Raw genomic sequence first — 7087 nt, forward strand, 5'->3', positions numbered from 1 at the left:
CACCGATTGAAACGGATCGCGTGCATCTTGCATAGCTGCAGAGTTTTAGATTAAATTTAAAAAAAAAAAAATCACAATCAGCAACTAAATAGCTTTAAAGTTGCAAGTAAAATTGAAGATCATAATGATAGCGAGGTGAAGCAAAGCTGCAAATCAACAAGATCACAGCTTACGTGTAGCAGAGGTTGTTAGTCAGTGTCTGAAGTGCATCGGCAGTAAAATTGTTTTCATCCCATAATACATGGTAATGGGCAGGTCGGCTTGTACCCTGTGACAATTAGAAGTTAGAACATTTGAAAATCTACCACAGGCTACAAAATAACATATCAAAGGGTAAGACAAAAGATTCACCTGTATCCCAGCATGGCTGCAGAGATAGAAGTCAAACTCAGTGGGATGACAAATTTGGAGTCTACAACCGTACCTGCCAGATTTCCAGTGTCAGTTCAGCATCAGATAAAGGAAACCAGACAACACAGTGATGCATATTATTCCAAAATATAAAACCCACCAGGCAATATATTCCCACTACGGTCAATTGAATGCCGATCATGATGGTTGTTAGCAAACAGCCTCGTGTGATGGCGCTTTTGAACCACCACAAAAGTGACAGGAGGCTGATAGTTAGGTTCTAATGATGCACATGCCTAAGGTAAGAATCAGATAAGATGAATTAATAAGAATCAGAAATTATGCACATGCCTGGGGGAGAATTTTCATGACAAAAGAAAATAAATAATACCTTGCGGATAGCATCAAGCTCAAAAAGCAAGACTTGGTAAAATTGTCCTTCACTCACACCATCCCTGTAAATAAAACACTCATCAGAGCAAAAATAAAACAAAAGAAGCACCATGACTTGTGGCTAGTCTTTTAAAACATAAAAGCAACGTGCCTGTAAAATATGATGCGTTGTGGCTTCTGCCCTGTGGCTCTCCGAAAAGATATGAGAAGATCCCTTTAAAAAATTAAACAAACAACAACTTATTGAACATTAAACAATATGCACTAAAATTAACAAAATTTCATACAAATGAACAAAGAATGGAGAGGCAACACATGCATAAATGCATAGGGTCAGAGACATTACTTGATCATTCCACCAGTTACTGTCCCCCTCGCTGGATCTTGCCACTGCTTGAAAAGGTCTTGGATGAGCTCCTGCCTGTGTGCTTGAGCACAAACCAAACCAGAATACTTGGTAATTTCAGGCCAATCTTGAGAAGCCACAACCTAACATTCAACCAAGGTGATATTAGTTAAAATGCATAATCAGATAAAGACTAGGCTGATCAAGCTTAATTTCAACATACAGCTGCTATAGATGGACTAGAATCCTCCCCAGGGTGTGGGTGAGTAACATCAGCTCCAAATATAATTGTGGGTCGGTCACTAACTAAAGGAATGCGTCTTGAAAGTGCATCGACAAGCACTGTGTTCCTTCCACCAACCTTCACGTTGATTTTTAAAGCAACATTTGCAAGGTACTGCTTGTTCATTTTAAAGACATGTTTTGTTAAACAGCACTGGGAAACAACCCCAAGCTCCGTCTCACAAATACGTTTCAGATCACCTGAATAGCATGTCATGAATCCACGAATATGCTTAATATATAACAATAAAATATGAGATGCAAAACACAGTGCAAATGTCAATACCATAAAGAGAGCCATTGTTATCAGGCAGAATAACAATAAGCAGATCAAGCTCCTTATCCTTCAATTTTGCCTTGGCGTCATGATAGCGGGATTTCAGAACCTTCTCAACCTGGTCATGGCGGCCACTGATCACAGGAAACTACTGGCTCTGGATTAAATGCCTAGATACATTCAATAAGAGAGAACATTTTAAGCAAAGGTGAAAGAAAGATTAAAAATAAACATAACAATCGCCCTTACCATGCCAGATATATAACACATCTGTGCCAGTTCATAACAAAAGCCACCGGCCACACTCTCTTGAACATTCCTTGAAAAATTTATGCAGATCCAGTTGTTAACAGTCCCCCCATTGACCATTTTCTGAAATAGTTAGAAAGTCATATACATGGGTGCATAGAGAAAAGTTACTTTACATCTATAAGCATATGCCACCATAGAATGATAGAAAAAACGTACATTCAGCCCCTTCCCTCCTGACCCCCACCCATATGCTACCCCACAACAAATCCGCCAAAATCAGAAAAACCTTTAAAAAGACAAATCCAAAGAGGATAACTGAAGAGATGTCTAGAACATGGTATAGTAAACTGATTAAACTACCTTATTCATCATATTCCATTGGCCAACTTGAGGGAGACAATCTTTTTCTCTTCCTGTATCATGATACTTCAGCTGCAGAAAGTGAAAGAATGTTTTCATTAAAAGGAACAAAAATCATCATTGCATAGACGATGATAATTACTAATATCAAAAGAAATACCCAAGGTGCAGGAAGAATGCGAGCTTCAACTTGTGCAAGTTTCTCACTGATTTTGATCCCAAACTCTCTAGCATAAGGATCTTCACGGTATGCATTGTGATGAACCGTCTGAACACAGGCAACACAGAATATATTGTAAAGGGCATAAATAAAAAAACAATTATCTTCACACCAACCGTATGCATTTACCAGTGCAATGTGGACTATAAATGTACTGCCAATGTACTCTGGATTCTGAAGACCCATACCATGAAATAAAGCTTAATGGAAGAAGCAATCAATATGCACCTCAGCATTAAGACTTTGGCAGATCAAAGGGATGCAATGCAGGCATCAAAGTTCACATAATGAATTGAGCCAACAGCCACATAAGACGAGCAGCCAAACTGGCTTCAACAACTACAATATAAACTAAGGACCAAATGGTGGACAAAAAAAATATAAAGAAAAACACAAATAAACAAAATATCCAATTTGAACTTCACAGCGACCAACATTCTCCTGAATGATTTGCATCACCAAACAAAAGACACATCCACCTACACAATAATTAAGCAATAGAAGGCATACCTGCATGATATCACGCTCCCTATCAAGAGGTCGCTGACAGGTGACTTTAAGCAGAGCAGTAATCTGCCTCTCATTCAACCTCTTTGAGTACCGTTGACCTTCCACAATCTTGCAAACCTATATCCAGGGCAAACAATTAGCATGCGCTCTGCAATTTACACAAATTCATAATTCACAAATGTTTACCTCCATTGGCAAATAGTTTGGTCTATTTGTATTTCCCACTTGCAAGCAAGGCCACTGAGTATGTTGAATGACAAATCCGTACGTCTCATAAAAGTACTCCACAACAGATTTCACAGTCCCCCTCTCATCAACAGGGAATCTACAATCATTGACAACCAAAAAAAAAAAGAACATCAACAGAAGTTTCTCTAAGATGGGAGCAAACACGAGCGCACATAAAATAGTATTATTACTTACGTCAGCTCTCTAGTTGCCTGTGATGTCAGGCCAGAAATGCGATATTTCTTCTCATGTTTCCACGGTGTGTTACTTCAACTTTGACACCACGAAGTGCTTTTTGATCTATAATTCAGAAAATTTAAAAACAAATGCCAATTTCTTATCATGCATACTAGAAGACTGTTTGCAAGTTGAATAAACCAAAAATTGCCAGGATGAAGTCACAGAAGAGGACTGATTTGGAGATTCACTAGTCCCACCATACTATACAATTGTATAAAATGAGTGGATGAAGGATATGTCTGAAGCCAAACCTTTACACGGTCAGCATCGGATAATGGACGGGTGGTGACATCCCTGTTCAGCAGCTGAGTTACAAAATCAATTACTGGCAAGGGTTCAATAAACGCTGTTGACGACATATCTGCAAACCCACAAATGAACATGAAATTTTTACTTTTCCTTGCAAATGACTTGCCAGAAAACTTCGAAGTATTTCCTTTGAACTAGTATTGAATGCCTTATACTTGTAATCTACCAAGTCAAACCACTTAATGATAAAATCAACAAATTTTGTAATGTTCCAATCAACTGAATAATTTTCATGCGATAAAAAAATTCAAAAATACAGAGGGAATAATGGGTTAACTGAAAAGTAATATAAATATGACATAAAACATTAACACTAGGATACTAGCATTACGTAACATACCAATGTTGAGTGATAACCCCATCTGAGTTGGACGAATACTTTGGTAAAACCCACGCCAGCTCTCCAAACCCTCACCTAATGGTTGCCTCCTACCTATATCAGGTGAATAGAAAGATCTTCCGACAGGACAATACCTACACTACCAAAATCCAGTTAACAATACAAAAAACAAATACACAACAGGACAATCAAGAGATCAAAATATACAGAAACCAGGAAAAAACCCATATCCAGTACCTAGTGGTTGGTAGTTCACGAAGAACAATGTCAAGAACCTGAAGAGCTTCCTGAGGTGCATCTGTTTGTCTTCCTTGCAAAAACATTCCCAAGTGATGAAGGTCAGCTCGGGCAGCTAATTTTATCACAACTTTGAAATCCCTCACTCTCCTGCATTGAAATACAAAGCAGCCCCAAAAAAAAATTATAATATGAACAGTGAATTAGAAAAAAAAATTAATAAAACCTGAGTAATAAACATGAGTAAACCTTTGAGCTCCTGCTCCTGCTCCTGCTCCATCCTCTTCATCAATGAGAGTGATTCTAAACTCATTTGAAACAAAAGGAAGAGGACCAGCAGTGTACAGGCTCTTGCGACCATCATATGCAGGTAGTCTCATGCCTAGATGAGACTCACGATACAGCCTAACCAGCTCCTCCATAACAGCACGGTTTACACCTCTGGATGGCACTTCTGGAGTTATGGTTACCTACTCCCAAGAAGAGCAGCATATCAGAAACTGCAAATACAAAGCATATGAAATTTATGCCAATCAAAAGAAATCAGAACTTACATCATACTGGTGAAGATCTTTGTTTGGTAACTCAGCAAAGAAATGGTTAGCTTTGACTATACATCTTGTGCCAAAGCTACCCTTTCCAGGCCGAAGGGGAAACCTCACTGATTTACTTGAGGCTGGTGGGGCAGAAGAAGCTTCTGGTTGAATGGTTAACTGCTTCATTTGCTGTTGCAACTGTGTTGTCTCAGAAAGCTGTGAAACAGAACTGGCCTCAGATGTAACAGCCTGAGGAGTCACCCCAGCTTGATATGAAGCTGAGGTTGCTTGGTGCAGCTCGGGAACTTCTGGTCGGGATGGGACACCATATGAAGGCCCTCCAGCACGTCCGCTTCCGCCCGCACCACCCCGACCACCACTAAATCCACCACGACCCCCCTGTTGAAAAGATCCTCCCCTCCCTCTGCCTTGATAATCAGGGGGGCCACCATACTGCTGTTGGGGTAACCCACGACCACGTCCTCCACCATAACCCCCCCGCCCTCCTTGAGGATACCAGCCTCTACCTCCTTGGGGTCCACCAGCTGACTGCTGTGAGCCGCTGTGAGCACTCCTTTCTGGAGGGCGCTGAGAACCTCTTCCGCTTCCCCCACTTTCGTGAGTCTCAGAGCTTTCACCTCCGCTAGGACCTTCAGTTCTCTTCTTTCTCACCATGATGAAGACTGGCTGTAGAAAAAAGAATCAAGAACTTGTTGGAACCATCAGGAGACACAGTACACAACTGAAGTTCAAATACACTAAAAAAAAAAAAAAAATCAGTTCTCAGGTCCGAATACTTTAAAACTTAAATAATAAGATACCAATTTCATTTGAAGGAACACAGAAAAGAAAAGGAATCAGTAAAGACTAAAGAAAAACTTGTAGTTTATTAATATTAAATTAATCCAAAAACTAAATAACTGATTCTCAAGACACGTTGCAGAGGTAGCAACAGGCATTATATGAAAAACTCCCGAACAGAAACACCTGTCACTAAAACTGAAATCTGCAGAAAAAATTACTCAACCATCTAAAAAGTAAACAGCATACATACATGTTCTATACCAGCATTTACCTAAATGATAAAAATTCAAAATAGATAAAATACAAAAACATCTATAATTCTATGGAGAGAGGAAACCTCTCTACGAACAAAACTCCAGAATAAAACAAAATGAAAGTCACTGAAAACACGTACATCCACGAAGTCCTACTATCTTAATCCAGGAGCAGAAATGGTAAAAGACTAAGTAAAACCTCAATAACCCAAAACCTAACATAGATCGGATGCCCAAACACTCAAAACCACATCAAGTAGAGTCCAGAGTAGTAGATCTGCACTGAGAACATCGACAGGCACAACAATAACTCAAGCCCACTCAGAAAGGTGAAAAGACGGACATCCCACCTTCAAACGGTACAAACATTACCACAATGAAGTCCTAAATCATCAGAAGCTAACCAACAACAGAACCCTAAAAATCCAGTGTGCTTTACCTGCAAAATCCGCTTCTTCTGAAGAGCAACCGGTGATCGTTCGGTGTCTCAAAGCCCTGGAAAACCTATCAGTGTATTAGATTAGAGTATTAGAGTATAATACAAAGAACGACGAAACCGCACTACAAACCGCGCACCTCTCACTCCGCTTCGCTTTCCAGCTAAACAGAGAAACCGTAGGAGGAAGCAATTGAGAACCTTGCTGAGTTATCCTTCTTATAAAAACTCCAAGGGTAGGTCTTCGAAAATGACCAGTCTGTCCCTACATGCTTGCCGTCGGAGACGTGGGACCCACCAAAGTTGAGCCCCGGCACTACCACGTGGATGATGACGTGGTCACTTGGAGGGTTTTGAATGGCTTACATTCCCACGTGGACCATGACGTGGATTGCCGGGACACATTGTGTTGGTGGGCCCACTAACTTTGTCGGGTACAACGAGGGGTCGAGCCACATGATTGGCCCACGACGGGTCATGAATTCTCGATTGTGCCACAAAAGCCGACTGGGTTGGCGTTCACAACACGCGCTTCGACGGAACAATATATTGTACTCGCTTTGTCTATGGGGCACGTGTCCATTTGCCTAACCGTAACCGCGAGTTCCACGCTTCGCGTGTCCTGCTGGGTTGTTTTCCAGCGTTTCTTACAAAAGAGGTCAAATGAATTAATCATTGTTAAGCAATATTTAATGGAAATCATTAACGTTAT

At 40.4% G+C, this 7087-nt stretch overlaps 1 pseudogene; it reads right to left on the bottom strand.

The window, feature by feature from the left end:
• Window positions 1-4: 4 nt before the first annotated feature.
• Window positions 5-6473, bottom strand: LOC114741862 (protein argonaute 1-like; annotated as a pseudogene).
• Window positions 6474-7087: the final 614 nt, after the last annotated feature.

This window comes from Neltuma alba, unplaced genomic scaffold (assembly GCF_004799145.2).
Source record: "Neltuma alba isolate B1F8T4 unplaced genomic scaffold, ASM479914v2 tig00003551_pilon, whole genome shotgun sequence".
NCBI classification, from domain to species: domain Eukaryota; kingdom Viridiplantae; phylum Streptophyta; class Magnoliopsida; order Fabales; family Fabaceae; genus Neltuma; species Neltuma alba.